The sequence below is a fragment of the Heterocephalus glaber genome, unplaced genomic scaffold (assembly GCF_053883595.1).
Source record: "Heterocephalus glaber isolate CG9 unplaced genomic scaffold, H.glaber_assembly_v1.0 deba00001613, whole genome shotgun sequence".
Lineage (NCBI taxonomy): Eukaryota > Metazoa > Chordata > Mammalia > Rodentia > Bathyergidae > Heterocephalus > Heterocephalus glaber.
Window position 1 is genome coordinate 20,869,382 of NW_028258384.1, and position 16,948 is coordinate 20,886,329.

At 37.9% G+C, this 16,948-nt stretch overlaps 1 pseudogene; it reads right to left on the bottom strand.

Annotated features, from left to right (window-relative positions):
- Positions 1–14,429: 14,429 nt before the first annotated feature.
- LOC101721475 (40S small subunit processome assembly factor 1 pseudogene) lies at positions 14,430–15,334 on the bottom strand (annotated as a pseudogene).
- Between the last annotated feature and the right edge of the window lie 1,614 nt (positions 15,335–16,948).

A 16,948-nucleotide genomic window follows, 5' to 3' on the forward strand; every position in this document is an offset into this window, starting at 1 on the left:
CCAGCCTTTGTGCTCTAGGATTTAAACCAGCAACCTTCCTCTCTGGGTCCTCAGGCTTTCAGGCTTGAACCATGAGTGACATCATCAGCTCCCCTAGTTCTGAGCCCTTCATACTGGACCGAGCCACATGATCAACATGACAGTCTTCTGCCTACAGACAACCTGTCATGAAACTTATCATTCACCATAATTGTGTGAGCCAATTCTCTAATAAATCCTCATATATATATATATATATATATATATATATATGCATATCCTATTGTTTGTGTCTCTCTGGAGAACTATGACTAATATAGGCACTAATGACACAATCAAATTGTACATAATGAAGGTCAGTGTGCAATAACATGAAGGATTCCAGAATGGACAGTGTAGGAGAAGCCACTTAGAAAGTTGTTACATTAGCAAGGACCTCAAAAAGGGTGATGACAAGAAATTTTCTTATGGCATTTAATTTCTTTTAACAAAAGTCTGGCAAAGAGGATAAACTATTGCTCTGGTATCTGTATAGCCCCATACATGTTCCAAATAATTAATCTGAAAGATATATAAAACTCCAGAATAACTACTTAGAAGACAATGATACATACTGTATTAACTATTATTTTCTTATTATTTTGATATGAAATTTGTTTTATGTTTTCATAAAATTAAAAAAAAGTCATTTGGTGCTATCTTCTGTCTGCTAGAGGTTTTCTTTAAGGCATGTATGTTGCACAATTAATTTCTTTTGAGAGATTCTTTCCTTAGTATCCCCAGGCAGTTGGCAGGTTAGTGTCCTCTGTGTGCCACAATGACATCTCTAACTGTTACGCTGTGTGGTACCTTTCAGAGTGGACTACCTTTTTGCAGTCTGAACACTAGTAAGCCATTAAAGAATAAATGTTCAGTTAATAACTAGTTTCTCTCAAAATAAATAAAGAATATGCTTTTTCCCCTTTTTTTGTATGTTCACTTTCAATATGATTATATGTGAAGCTAACAGCAGGGAAAAGAGATAGCTTGCAAAGGCAACTGTAGCTCTAAAATCAAAAAAAGGGAGTCAAAGTAGTGATAACAGAGATGCATTTCATTTTATCATGTCTGGCCAAGGCAGCAAGATCTACTTGAATAATTGCAGTTGTTTCCTGTGGTGAGAGTAAGTTACTCCTTGCTGGGTCTAAATTATTCAGAAGCAGGGGTAAGTAGAGGGAGGGAGTAATTATCTCTACCAATGGGGCATATTAACCTTTCCAAGCAAGGTGTCATGCTAGACACATATCTACACACACACACACACACACACACAAACACACACACACAGGCTCATATATACATATATATATACTGCTTCAAAGTGTACTTTATATTTTCGACTGTATTTTTATCATAATATACTACAAAAAAGGTCCTCTTTTATCTGATCTTCTCCTTCCTGAATTTCTCCATGGTTTAATTTTTTCCTTTCTTCCTACTGTTTGTCTTTCTGACCAAAACCACAAAAGGAATAGCTATCAAACAGCCCTAAAATTCCTTTAGCTCTTTATTTCTGGTTAGTCATGGCTCAGATGCTTTTATTTTTTAATTATGTAACGAGAGAGAGAGAGAGAGAGATCTATGTGTAAATTATCAAGCATTAATACTATAACCGTGGTTCTCAAACTTCAGCAAAATCAGAATCAGCTTATAGAACTAGTTACAACATGGAGTTCTATCCCATAACCAAAGGAGATTTAAGAAAGTTTCAAAAATGTGCATTTTTAACAAGATCCAAGATGATTTTGATGCTGATGGCCTTGTGGGCACACTTTAAAAAATCAGTGCACTAGAATATTACTAATAATGTTAAAGCTTCTTGGAAGTTTCTTCATAACTCTATATACTTGCCTAACCCAAGAAAACTATTACTACGCTGATTTTAAAAATGATTTCTTTTTTTTCAAAAAAACTAATTTTATCACATGTGTATATATATATATATATAAAGCAAGTTATGGTATATTCAAGAGTGAAAAGGAATGAACTACAGCTACACACAATCACATGATGAAAAAACAGAAACATGATTTCCGGGTGAAAAATCAAGGAATAACAATAAAGAATAACAAGTACTAGTGTAGTACATTGACAACTTCTAATGTTATGATGTTTTTCCTTCCCAGTTCTGGTTGATGATCTTCGCAGAAAAGCCCTTATGTCTTTAGTAAATACTAATATAGTGAATGTGTATCATAATTTCTTTCCAAAGATCTCTAAGAGTACCACATTTTCTTATTTAAACTAAAATTGTGAGATTTCCTAATTTTTTTAACAAATAAGATATGTGAGCTCCGGGAAGAAATTATGGAAGGGTAAATGTTGAAAAACTTCCAGGTTATTGAGACTTTATTAAAAGCAATTAATTTTATGCCAGGAAACAGTGGGATAGCACAATATGGTGAAAAAATGTTCTGTCTAGAAATTTGAAGAGGTGGATTCTAGTCCTAACTTTACTGTGGATGAAGCAAGTCATTTCTCTGTATTTGTTTCCTCATCAACAAAATGATGTTGATGGTTTTTTGAGTTTTGTTGTTGTTGTTGTTTTGTTTTGCAGTACTGAGTTTTGAACCTGGCTGTCGATGGTTTTGAAAGTGCTCAAAGGAGCTCTAGGTATTTCTCAGAGGTGCTTCTAGAACTGCATTGAGCAATGAGAAGGTTGAGCAAGTGAGTGAGGGGGAGCAAGGGAAATCTAACATTTGTGGCTCAGTCAGGGCTTCTCTCTACCTCATCTAGCTAAGCTATTGAATTTTTATGATTTACACATTCTAGACTTCTGGAAAAGAGCTTCTTTTGGAGAAATGATTCTGCTGACTGAAAAAAGAGAATTTGAAAAACACAGAAGTAAAGTTTGTAAGAGCCCTTCCAGTTCTTGTAGCTCTCTCTTCCAAACTTTTCCCGCCTTTCTCAAAGCAACTCATATCCCACCACCAACAAACTCTTTTTATCTCAGCCATGCCTTTCTTTAGAGGTACCTGAAATATCAACTCTCAAATTTCTGTATCAATACCCAAAAGCCTATTTATTACAATATTATACTCACTTTCTTTAATGCACTGTCTAAAGTAAAGATCTCACTTCTCAGCTTCAATCTTGACCAAACTCCCTATTAAGCTTAAGACTTTGCTTATTTACTATTTTATCTCCCCTCTCCCCTTAACCACTTCTCTCTCTTATTTTCAATATGTTTCTCTAAGGCTAGGCATATGCTCAAGAATCCCTCCTCTTAAAATTAAGCAATGTAAACCCAGGTATGGTGGTGCGCACCTACAATCCCAGCATTTGGGAGGATGAGGTAGGTGGAGTATAATTGGTTCAAGGCCAGCCTGGAATACATAGAGAGACCCTGTCTCAAAATAAAAAAAATAAACAAACAACAGAAAAAGCAAATCAAAAATCTTCCCTTGAACCTGCACTCTCTTCTGTTTCCTAACTCCTCTCTCTTTCCCTTTACAGGTAAGCGCCTTGAAAGAATAACCCGGAATTTTTTGTTTCTGATCTTTTTTCTACTTCATCACTTCTCTATGGTACTGTGGCAAAATCTCCCACCAGTGCTTATCTTACTTCACTACCCTATCTTTCTGCATCATTTAATGATCGCTCAAGGTCAGCTCAGCACCCTTCATGACTCCCTGCTACCCACCACTTTAGGTGCAGATATCATGTGAAGAGCCTTGGTGGCTATGCCTCAGCAATCAAGAAACTTCCCTGCACACACCATTTACAGTTTGTCATAATCATTGTCTCTTACCCAGATTTCTCTCTGCCTAACCCCTTTAGATGGACATTTTACTTAGGGTTTTTTAAGTCTTTTACTGTGGCAATTTCATCCTTTGACACTGCTTTGCATATCACTTTGAGCTCCATGCTCTGCAGCCTGTGGAGCCTGTAATCCCAAACCCACACTTACACTGAAGGCTGGTTTCTGGTTTGCTCAGAGATGATGAGGGTAGTAGACACAAAAAGTTTTTACTTCTTCTCATGATGCAAGTTATCCCTCAGACATTTTTATCCTCTCATGATTTCAATCACCACCTCTGTGCTAATAACTTTCAGTCTTCTTTCCTGAGATTCAGATCTGGGTCTTCCAACTGCCCTTTGGGTATTCAAGTGCTACCTCAGACTCCATATGTCCAAACGAAAATCATTACCTCCCCTTTATTATTCCCTCCTTCTCCTGATTTCTCTTTACCAGTTAATGATAATCTTCTCTAGCTCATCATCCACACTGACAATAGAATAGTTTTTCCAATAAACACTGAAAGAATTTTAGGTATACAGTTGATTTACAGCTGAGATCATAGCTATAGACATGTGCCTTGTCTATGGTGTTCATGTTCATGAATCCTCATAATTAATGTTGGACTTTAAGCTAATTCATCAGAAATATCACCAAATTCTTTTCACTTATTTTGTATAATAATAAAGCAACTCAGTAGCTACCTTTTATTACCTTCTATCTTGGGAAATATAATCATGTAGTTATCAAAATTTCTTGCTGGAAAATTTCTCCCAGAATCTTTGAATATTGAGATTTAACTCATAAATTACAAATAAGTGACTACTATATTAAAATAAAGAAAAGACACTAAATATCCATCCTTGCAATGTAGTTTTCTATGAAGTTTTCCAAACACAACCCTTGCACAACCACTACCCACCCCCCAAATAAGACCAGAGTCTCTATATGATAATATTCTGGATCAAGGTCACAGTTCTTTTATTTCAAACCCGCAACTACCATTACTATTTTAGTCAAAAATATGTATTGGGTTGGGGTGTAGCTTAGTGGTACAGCACTTTCCTAACATTTACAAGGCCCTGGGTTTAATCTTTAGCGCCAGTATGTGAAATATGCTAAGTATTTTGGACAGGAAAGATTCAGCCATGAACCAAACAATACAACTGTGCTTTTGTTCTGTTTTCCTCATAAGATTCATTTTTCACTTCTCTGTCTACTCTGCTCCCAAGAGACAGAGCTCTAAGAACTGGTTCACCTAAGCTCCTTGCTAGCTAGCTTCTATTTGATGAAATGTCTCCTAACAAGAGTGGGCATTTTTTAGAGTTTAGAATGAAGAGAGAGATTTTCTTCCACTGCTCCTTTTTATTTCCAGTGCATTCTCTTTCTCTCTCTCTCTCTCTCCCCCCCCACCCCCCTCCTGTCAACAGGCAGGTCTTTCTAAAATTATCTTTTTTCCTAAGCAGTCTCTGTTCCTTAGATACAGTTTCCACTGAGTTTTAGTCAGTTTCTTTCTTCCTCTTGCCCTTTCAGGTCTAGTTTCAAAATACCTTATTTATTCTTCTAACTCAGCCCAAACTTCTGTAAGTTTCTGTAAGTGATCTTTCTTCAAAGTGTTTTTATTTGATCTATCTATGATATCTATTTCCTGAAGAGACCTTGAACTGATATGATCCCAGAATTTATAGACCTCACATTTATTGTGGCTGCATAGTGGGGGAGGGGGAAGAGAGGCAACATCAAAACACATACTGTAGAATAATACAGAGTGATATATGCTATGAATAAAAAGTGAAATGGAATAAAAGCAACTGGGGTAGGGTTATTGTAGGTAGAATATTTGAAAAGACTATAGAAGTGAAACATACTTAAAGAAGTGACATTTTAACATATACCTGAATAAAATGATGAACTTTATCATATGGGCATCTAGAACACTGAAAGCAAAGGAAAGAAGAAGTGCAAAGACCCTGAGGTGCAAATAACTTGATAGGTTTGGAGGTCAGTTTGGCTATTTGGTCATATTGCCTTCATTTACATTCATTCCTTCTAAAATATTCATTGATCATCTATTATGTTTCAGGCACTGTTCTGGAGAATGGAGACGACTGCCATACTCTTTGTCTTCAAGTAGCTAACAGAAACAGTAAAGAAATCCTTTCTTCTACTACAAGTCAAACTCAAGATCCATCCATTCATTCATTAATTTACACATTCCACACAGTCACAGGCTGCTGCTAAAATAAGAGTTATCAAAAAGAAAATACAAACAAATATTTAATACTATTTTAAAGTAAAATTGCTATCCTATGGTAGTAAAGTATACAGAATTTGGTCACTACATTTGGAAAGGATAAAAAGAAATTGGAGTATATTTTTTTGAGACCTAAAATTTTCAATTTTATGATAAAGTACAAACATAATAAAAGAAATAAAAAAGAAGCTTCAGAAGAAAAATATTAAAATCATACACACTTTTCATATATATAAAATTTATATCCATAGGATATGAAATAAAAGTAAAAGAGAAAATGGTTTGGATGATAGATATTGGGGAAAAAAAACCCTTCATACTGAAGGCATCCTCCCATGCTCTGGAGCCCTTCTCTCCTGATTTCACTAAGAAAAGACAACTGACTTTAATGAATTAGGTACCAATGCACATGAAGAAAACATTTATCAGGTTACTCATTCCAAAAAACAACATTTATGTAGTACCTAATATGTGCAGACCACTTTGTAAAGGCTATGGGGAATGCAAAAGATACGCCAGTGAACTATGGCTTCAATCATTAATGTGCCTACACTTAAGTTGTAGAGAAAAGATAAGTACAAAGAGTTGACAAATGTAAGGAAAAAGAATCAGTTCTAAAAAGGTAAAATTATAACTTGTCTAGCTCCCAACATATTTTCAGTCAGATTACTTCAACTTTCTTAACTTTTTAAGCATTTCTGTGTTAGTAGGGATGGAACCCAGAGATACTCTATCATGAAGCTGTAACTTCAGCCCTTTTTATTTTTATTTTCTGACAGGGTCTCACTAAATTTATTTGCTTAGCCTTAAATTTGCCATCCTCCTGCCTCAGCCTCCTGAGTAGCTGAGATTACAGTAAGGTACCATCATACCCAACTAACGTCCCCCTTTTAAAAACATTTCATTATTATGACTGCCCTTGGGGCCATCCAAGGACACATTGCTTCCTCCCCCACTTCCCCTTCCTCCCCCACTTCCCCTTCCTCCCCTTTCACTCCTTTCTTCTCTTCCCTTCCTCCCCTTCCCTCCTTCATTCTCTGCTGCCATCCCAACTCCTCTTGCTGCTCTGCTCTCTGGCTGCTACATCAATGGTCACCAGGGAGAGTCCCACAAGTTTGAGAGAGAGAGTGGGCCAGCGCCATGTGCTATATATACCACACCAGTGCTAATTGGATTTTGCCAATAATGTTCAGCTGTCCTTGACCTTGGTTTCCCTGTTTGGGGTCTTTGGTGGGCATTTGATTGCTCCAGAAGCGGCCTTGGGCTGAGGATCACCATAGCCTTCCTGGCGACACTCATTACTCAATTAATGGTGTGTATCAGTATACATCCCTGAATTCTCTCTATGTGTATTCTTGGTTTCTATGTATATTTTTCTCAGGAGGTGTCACGGTGGGAAACTAAAGTTAGCTATAGGTGTTCCTGAGAAGCACCATAGTGACTGAGGTTTCAAACCCACAGAATAAAAAACCAGATTTGGAAAGAAACTCTGGGATAATGGGTTGTGACAAAAATGATCTTTCTCTTAAATATTCTATTTAGATTGAGCTGACTGTATATGTGGCTCCTGGAAGAAATGTACACTTATAAATGTCTACAATAGCAAAGTGGAGACACTGCTTACCTTGAAGTCTTACCAGGAAGAAACGTGCAGCGTCCGTGTACTCCGGAGCACCCTGTCCCAGGCTGTGTGTGGGCACCCACCAGGGGAAGTTTCCCAATTATTAGATCACATTCTTGCTATTAAAAACAAGTTGTCATATTTTAAAGCCTTGAACTAAAACTTAATTACCAACTATCAGTGTTGTATCAGTGCCCATAGGAAATAGGTTGATGGTCCTTTACAAAGATGGAGTATGGGATAATAGGAATATTTTTTCAAAAGATTTTTTTTTTTTTTGTACCAGGGATTGAACTCGGGTCCTTGCACTTGCGAGGCAGGTGACGAAACCACTGAGCTAAATCCCAGGCCAATTTAAAAGATTTTAAAAATAGGTATCTGTAAAAAAACAAAACAGGAACAACAGTGAGTATGGGAAGGTAGCACCCCAAGGAGGTCACCTTGTGGCAGCTCATGGTCACACTTGCTGTGGTGGCACAGTGCATACCCATGCAGCCACACACATGTGTATGTCACCAAGGAGCATATCATGCTTTGTTTCTGCCAGTGCAACTTTGTGTAGACAATCTTGAGAGCAAAAAGCAATGAGAAGTCATAATCCTGCACTGTGATCATGGAATGACAACCTCAGTTTGTGATGTTTTATCCAAAATCTCTAATCATCTAAGAGTGAATAACTGTCTGCCATGTATTTTAGTCTCAGTGAGCCAAAATTATTTCTCTGTGAATCCAGAGTAGAGAGGACTATTTTTTCCACAGCCCTATGGAACTTGCTATCTGTGATTCCATGTAAAAAGAAGAGCATGTATGTCTCGGCACTGACCACGTGGTGTTTCTAAACATTTGATGATAGTGGTAAGCACAATTTATTCATTTAATACAGACTACGTTGGACCTAATTTGAAAGTATTGAGTCTCAAACCAAGTGCAATGTACTTGAAAACCAATCCAAGCCTTGTATCCTCTTTAAAAATTATTTTTTAATGTCTGAGATGCTGCAGGGAAGGGTTCTCCATTTATTTCAGTGCCACAGGGAGACAAAGTTCAGTAACATTTCTCAGTCCTCAAGTCCCTCCATAGTCAGATCCTCCACTGAGCCTGAATCACTTGACATACTCCAGTTTTGTGGGCTTAGTAATTTTGACTTACAATTTTTTTTGTATTTTTCAATTTAAATGTTTTTGATTTGTTTTAAATGGATGGAAAGGCTCTTTTGAAACAGAAGTCATCCGTCAGTAGGACACAAACGCTGACTGTCTGGCCTTCCAGCACTGAAGTCTGTATGGTTTTATTAAGGAGGGGGTCACTTTGTTAATTTCATTTTTTGGGGGGTACAGGGACCAGGGATCGAACTTGGGACCTCGTGCTTTTGAGGCAGGCACCAGCACCACTGAGCTAAATCCCCAGTCCCCTGTTAATTTCGTTTTGAGAAAAATGTCTTGGAGTAGATTTAAGGTTTCTGAAGCTAATTTCTTTTAGAGGAATTTTGTTTAAAAGTAAATGGATCATCTTGAACTTTGGGATGATCCTTTATGCATTTTCTGAAAATGAAAACAAATGATCAGTTATGTGAAAACATTTTTCAGTGAAAATGTCACCTTTTATGAAAACTAGAGGTTGCTACTTGAAGCAGTACATGAATCTTTAAAATATACTTGATCATGTACAAACAACATGTGTTTTTTTCTCTTAAATTGGAAGTAATCTATATCTGTCAGAAAAATGTAGCCAAAAAATGTGAATCTGAAGAATTTTTTGCCAATAGTTCATAGTAGATATATTGAACCAAAGTGATTGAGTTTGCAAAAATGTAAAGTAGTATGAGCAATATTTTCATTATACCAGATTTGGACATCTAGTAAGATTCACATTCATACTGTTTTCAACACTGTGTTCTTTTTGCATTCATTTTTTACATTTATTAAAGTTTCAAAATCCAAAAAATAAAAAAATAAAAGCATTCCATTATTAATATACTTTAGCAAAGATCAGAACATGTATATAGCAAGATTATAGTCAGTATCATTCTCTTTAGCCATTCCATGCCAAATTCCCATGAGGCTATCTTTTTCTCTACTTTGAGTGAATACTATATAAGGTCCAGAATAGAGAAATCACCAATATATATTTTAATAAATGTTTAATCTATCAGTATTGCTCTGTTGATTCTAAAACCCTTTTTACTACACAGTGTTGAGCAATTATTATTAAACAGACTGAAAATATATAATGTCCGATGGAGTCCAATTTCTGTCTAATGTGTATAGTAACATTGAACAGCAATGAATATTCTTTGCAAAAAGTTTCCAATTTAGTCACCCCATTGAGAACTGAAGACTGGTGCTGAAGTTGTTAACCTATGTTGGGAGAGTCATTTTCACAGTGCACAAACAGTTCTACATGAGCACATGAGCACATCCACCTGTTGCTATGGGATAGATCCAATAGATTTCAGGCTCTTATGTACAGCAAACAAAGAATTGAAAGCATACAACCAATGGTGAATGAAAAGCAGCTATATTCACTGATGATGTTGACAGGAAAACATGCTCAGGGAAGATCTGTTCCAGCAAAAAACAAAAATGTGGCACAAGCAGAAAAGTGGTGCCAGGATGACAAGAAAGCAAAAAGCACACAGCTAAAATTGGGCCTTTGGATTTCTAGGGAGGTGTACCCCAGGCCAGGTGCTTCTCATTTGGTCTTTAGGTAAGACTGACAGGAATGATTAACAGAGTGCTGAGGCATCCTGAGTTAGGAGATTTCAACATGTATATTTGTTCCAGAGTTCACTTTGATTAAGTTACATGCAACATTGGTAGGAGCATCGGCCCTGGGATGTTGCCCAAACTCAAGTGGGTGGAGAGGAGTGATTTCCTCAGGCCTCAATGTTCTATCTGTACTACACCTACAGCCTGTTATTTACTATATTATAGCTATGTGTTTTGTTTCTCATTCTACATAGTTATTTCCTTCAAAAACTTTCCTTCCTGTTTATATTTTGTTGAATCTAAATAGTCAATTATGTAGACATTTCCCAAGACTACAAAATAAGCAGTTGGAAAAGGTAAGAGACAGGATAACAGGAGAAAGCTAGTCAATGTTAGAATTTAAAATAAAGCATGTGTTGTGAATTTTCTATACATAGATAATTGGCAGCTGACCATATCTTCCAAAATTCCTTTCATTCTTGGACTTAACATAGCAGCTATGTATCTCTATATCCTCTCTACACTGTACTACCAACCACCATGAACCTGAACAATTGTTACAGCTGTGCACTTATATCAGCAGACACCATCACTAATTACCTAAAAAGTCTGGACCTAGCTTGATCATAACTTCTTTGGTTAGAGATAATTTATTTATAATATTTTGGACATTGTCCTTTTAAGATATATTTCTAAGGTTTGAAACCCTCCTTGCTAGCATTTTTCAAAGTTAAAAAAAATGAATTCTTATCTCCTTGTGTCAATCTATCATTTCCAACCTATGATTTGCATAATAAAAATACTAACGTATACAAATCACAGAGCTCCTACATAATATCTCTACCAAGAAAATATACCAAAAGGACTTGCATGCTTTATGTTAGATGTCAAAAGGTTATTCAAGTGTCCTTTGCAGTTATACATGCTACCCATGAACACTTATAAACATATTATTCTCATCATTTCTATTAAGCAGTATACCTAGCAGTTTTCCAGATGCCATAGAAGAGGTAAAACATAAAAGAATTCCTGTTCTTCATAAGTTTATTATTTAGAAAGGCATCTGAGATAGATATGAGTAAAAGCAAAGAATAAAAATAAGCCTGATGATATTTTACAAATTGCACATAAAATGCCATAGAACACAAAAGGGAAATCAAGTATATAAAGGTAATTAGGGAAAAGTCATTGAAGTAGATGACTGTTGAACTGGTTTTTCTCTTATTTGAGAAAATGTGGTTTAATAGTTTTTGAAAAAGTAAAACTTTCAGCTTGACATGATTTGAAAATTGGATGAAAACAACCAAATCTTGTTTTTTTTGTAAGAAAAAAGATGAGCAGAAGAAATCTATCACCTCTGCAGGGGGAAGCAAAATTATACTTCATTTTGAGGCACCCCTCTTCTGCAGAATATGATTCATATGATCTACCACCAAATAGTGTGTTCTACCCTGAATTGTTCTACTGAATGACAGAGTAAGATGATAAAGCATTTCACCTGAGGATGCAAAACAGTGACAGTTTAGGTTATACACTGAGGTTACTGGGATACAAATATGATTGCTTATGGTACCTTTTGTAAGAAAAGAAAACTGATGATCCTTTATATTTCTTGTAGGAAGTGACACCTTTGAATGCATAAGTCTTAGGCAGCCCTAGTCAAAAGGCACAGGGTCCCTCCCATTACTTAAAAAAAATTCTTGCCAGGCTCTTCTGAGTCTATTAACCAAGAAGATTAATCTCTGGCCTCAGCAACCATACTACTATACTTTGAAAGTCTTTGAAAAATTATTCTCGATTATATTTTTGGTTTTTTGCAGAGGAAAAAGTCATGCAGTTGATTCAACCAACCATCTAATAATTAGAGCTGACCTGGTAGTCACTGTAAGATAGGATTATGTCCGAAGAAATAGCTTTCTGACAAAAAATAACAATCTGTGTTTACTTGAAATCAGAGACATGTATCTTCTGTCTTTGGTATTATAACATGATTTTTCTTTGCTATGTCTTTATCCAGAGCCAGATTTTCCACATTTAGAAAGAAGAGTAGACTCTGAGCCAAAATACAATTTTGCAATTGTCAGAAAATGTCCATTAATTTTTCCCATGTTCTTATAAATTCAATTAAAAGCTGAAGTTTAGATCAAATTAAAATTACTTGCTTCATTATCAAATACTTAGCAATACTAATATTAATACATTTCATGTACAATAATATTTTCTAATGTTCTCTGTAGGTTTCCTCATATCTATGAAAAATTAATTACTTGCAGGGCTGGGGATTTAGCTTAGTGATTCCGCCACCTCCCTCACAAGTGCAAGGTCCCGAGTTCAATCTCTGGTACCAAAAACAAAAACAAAAACAAAAAAAAATTAATTGTTATGTATGTGCTTAAGGCAACCTGGCTTCCTATTTTCTCTATTTCTTCTGATCTCACAAAGCCTTAAAACACTTAAATCCTGACATTCATGAATGTTGTATCTCGTATCTAAATGTCACCCCAAAGCCTCATGCAGTCATAGGTGGGGGTTTTCAGAGGTAGTTGGATATAGAGTTTTTGATGCTAGGATTAAGGTTGGTGATTACTAAATTAGTCTACTGATTGGTTTAACATAGTTCTAGGTGTGGATAACAGGAAGGCCCACCCTGGGTGTGAGGGCTACCTGCCCTAAGAAAGTGTAGCCTGGATAGGATATAAGGGACAGAAAGAGGGGTGCTGCCATTGTATGCTGCTTCCTGCTTTTGCTGCCTCCTGCCTTCCACCTTCCATGCTATGAATTGTTTTTTCTCCTGTGTGATGCCCCTCTGTCATGTTACCCTGCCTTCGAGCCAGCCAATTATGGACTGAAACTTCTACAAACTGTGAGCCAAAATAAACCTTTCCTCCTTAACTTTAGTTGTTCAGTGTTTTCTCTCAGCAATGAGAAAAGTAAATAAGATGATGAATCAAAACTAAATAAAGAGCTTGCAACCAAGACAGGCTTGTGACCAAGACAGGCTTGCGACCAAGACAGGGTGAGGAGGACCCCCCCGCCCGGGCACACCCACCAGCCAACAGCTTGGCCTAGTGGGGCCGAGTGGGGCCGAGTGGGGCCGAGGGGTTGCAGGCTGACTGAGACTTGCTTCTTCCGTCTTGCTCCACCAGCTTGCGACCAAGACAAGGTAAGGAGGACCCCCACGGGCACGTCCACCAGCCAACAGCTTGGCTGTGCAGGAGCCGCCAACGACGGGCCCCGCCCCCACGCCCCCCCTCCCCCTGCAGCCGCCTCTGGCCTTTTGGCTGTGCAGCTACTTAGTTACACACTGCAGAGGCACAGGGGGTCATAAAAACCATTGTCCTAGGCTACAGAAGTGAACAACAGAGAGAGGGCCTCTCTCAGGCTCCCTGATGAAAACAAGCCCACTGGAAAAGTGAAGGGAATCTCTGCAATAAAGGCAAACCAGACCACCGTGATTGGTAAGTTGGAGGGATCATCAGCTCCCATTGGAACCTGGACTTTCTTCAGGGGAAAGGCAGCTGAAACCTGCAGTAGAACCCTGAAGGAGGACAGGGAGCTCAACTTGGGACTTGCACCCAGAAATCTGCCTGAATCTTACTGGTCTGGGACTAGCTTACTGAGACTCACTGACTTATAACTGCACACTGCTGCCCACGTTGTCTATTGTGACAGGAGAGATATACACTGAAGGAGGCCCTTCATTTTTTTTTTTTTTTGTAGAGCAGCCAAATATACTATAAAAGCTGTGTTTATTTATACAAGTTAAGAAAAAGTACATTTTATACTAATAGGCTGAAAATTAAAACTGCTTTTCAAAAAAATAACAAATCATATTCTTAGTTCTTTCATGATCCAATAACATTAAGTCATTAAAAATATTAAAAAGTAATTTAATGTTAATTACTAGCATTTATAAGACAGTAAAATTATGAAAAATGGTATGACAAGCAAACTTGCCCAGCACCAGTGCATGGGAATTGGGAGTGAGGCCTGCTCACTCAGCGAGCAGTGCAGCTCTTCGAGCCTCATTTGGTCTTCCTCAACTGGAGAGGCAGTGAGAGTCTGGAACTGGCCAGGTCCAGTGCCATTCCTCTTTTTATCTGACAAAGTACTTCATTTAGCCACTCTGGAAGAATTTATTTTCTTGATATCAAATGGGCTCAGAATCAAGGTCCTAGTTTTGAATTTTCCAACCTGTCCAACCTGTCCGCTTGACAAAATACTGGGAGCCGACTTCTTCTTTTTGGATTTCCTATCTTCCTGTCCTCTCCGCTTCTTTTTCTGGAAAATATCTGCACCCTGGGCCACTCTCGTCTCTTCTTCCTTTGATGCCTTTTTTTCTTTGATTTGCTCCGCAAAACCTTGTAATTCACATAACTATTTTTGGGAGCCTCAACACCCAGCATGATGGCTCGTTCCCGTTCCAGGACTCTTTCTTTTTCTTTCCCATAGCCTGTGATCCCAAACCGGTGCACTTCCAACCGAGCCTTTTCTAGGTTAAATTCTTGAATACTTGTGTCTTTCTCTTGGATACAAGTTTTAGTCTTCGTGTATTCATCTTGATCTGGCTTCAGTTTTCTTTTTTTATTTCTACTGTAAAATTCTACCACTTCCACTTGCTCCCTGTTGTTTTGCAGGGGAGAGCGTGATCATGTAGCAGCAGAGACTTCTGCTTCTGAAGGGGAATCATGGGAGGTGACCACAGGAGCACAGTTCAGCGCTTCTCTGAGTTCCCTGAAAAAGCTGGAAGCACTCTTCTTCTGGCCTCTTGTGAGAGAACCAGCCAGGGTTCTCTCTGCTGACACAGCCACTGTAACCCCATCTCTCTTCCTACTGTCTCTCTTCTTTCCGATTCTCTTCTGTTCTGTTTCATCTTCTTTCTCTCCCACATCATAGAGAGTCTGCAACAGGATATCCAAGAGCTTCTCAGTGCCCTCAGGTGCCTCACAACCTGGCCCTGGCACCCTCTCTGGCGCCATAGGGAGAGTACTGACACCAGCTCCGGCCCACATCTCTGTACTTCTGTTTCTGGCTCCGCATGTGCGCGGGCGCTACAGAGCCCTGCAGGGCTTCCGTCCTAGTTAAGATGGCGGCACATGGGGTCCGGAGCGGCGGCTGTAGGTGCCGCTGCCCTGGGTGAGGTCAGGCTTCCTCACAGGCCCTTCATTTGTAAAGGTGATAGATTAATAACTACCACAAATTGACATTCTCTAAGGTGTATTTGATGCTATGGTGGTGCTGATTGTATCACTTGGGCTAAGGTGTTGTGATTAATCTAATCAGTTGTCCTTCCTGGTATAAAGAAAATGAGATAGCCTCAGAGCCATTAGAGACTCAAAACCTAAAGAGCAGCTATATCAGGAAGACACGTCTGAGAAGCAATCATTCCATAAGGGTTCGAAATACATCAACAAAGATATTTACAATAAGCAACTACAAAATATCAACCCAGGAAGTAAAACAAGGACAGTACCAGAAACAAAAATGAGAAGACATTTAAGCAAGTCACAAACTCAGACTTCCACCTCCCAAAAGGCAAATTCTGGGGGAAATGAGGTGGAAAAGTCTGATAATCAACTACCTGGGACACCCTGAACTGATAGCACAGGAAGTAACAAAACAAATGAATGAGGCTGAGGCTCTAGAAAAAATCAAAGCAGAAATAATCTCCCAGATAATTACAGAGATGGTGAGCAGAGTGAAAGACATGATTAGAGGCTCTACAACAGAAACTGATAAAAAAAAAAAAAAAAAAAAAGATGAGCTCAGAATCATGCTGGAAGCCATGAATGCCCAGCATAAGAAAGAAATGGAAAACATGAATCAGATTCAAACAGATATTCAGGAGATTAAAAACTCCATTGAAAGCATGCAGAGCAGATTAAGAGAATCTGAAGACAGAATATCAGATATAGAAGATAATATGGTGGTAAAGGACCATGAAAACAGAGATTTCTTAAAAATAGTAAGGAATTTGACCCTGCTATTCCACTGCTGGGGATCTTCCCCAAAGAATTAAAAGAATCATACCACAGTGATATATGTTCGCCCATGTTCATAGCAGCACAGTTTGTAATAGCTAAAGCTTGGAAACAGCCCAAGTGCCCATCAACTGGAGACTGGATAAAGAAAATGTGTTTTTTTTTATAAAATGGAGTACCACTCAGCCATAAAAAATGAGAAATTAGAGACATTTATAGCTAAGTGGATGCACCTTGAGGCAATACTCTTAAGTGAAATAAATAGGACACACATGTATAAATACCTAATAGTTTCTCTGGTGTGAGAAACTGAAAGTGTAAATAAGGACTAAATGTATAATAGGTAATGTGAAATAAGAAGAAAAGGGGCAAAGGGGAAGGAAGTGGGAGGGCTAGGGGAAAGGATAGAAGGGAATGGAATTAATACGAGAAAATGAAAAGATGGAAACAAAGTGTTTGTAAATAGGGAGGGATGGAGGGGTTGAAGGGAGGGCAGAGGAATGGGGAAACAATAAGAACCAAGAGAGACTATGTAAAGGTGCAAATTTCCAATGATGAATGTCATTATATTGTATACCTAAAATGTACCAATGATTAGAATGAATAATCGATAATGTAAAATAGGAA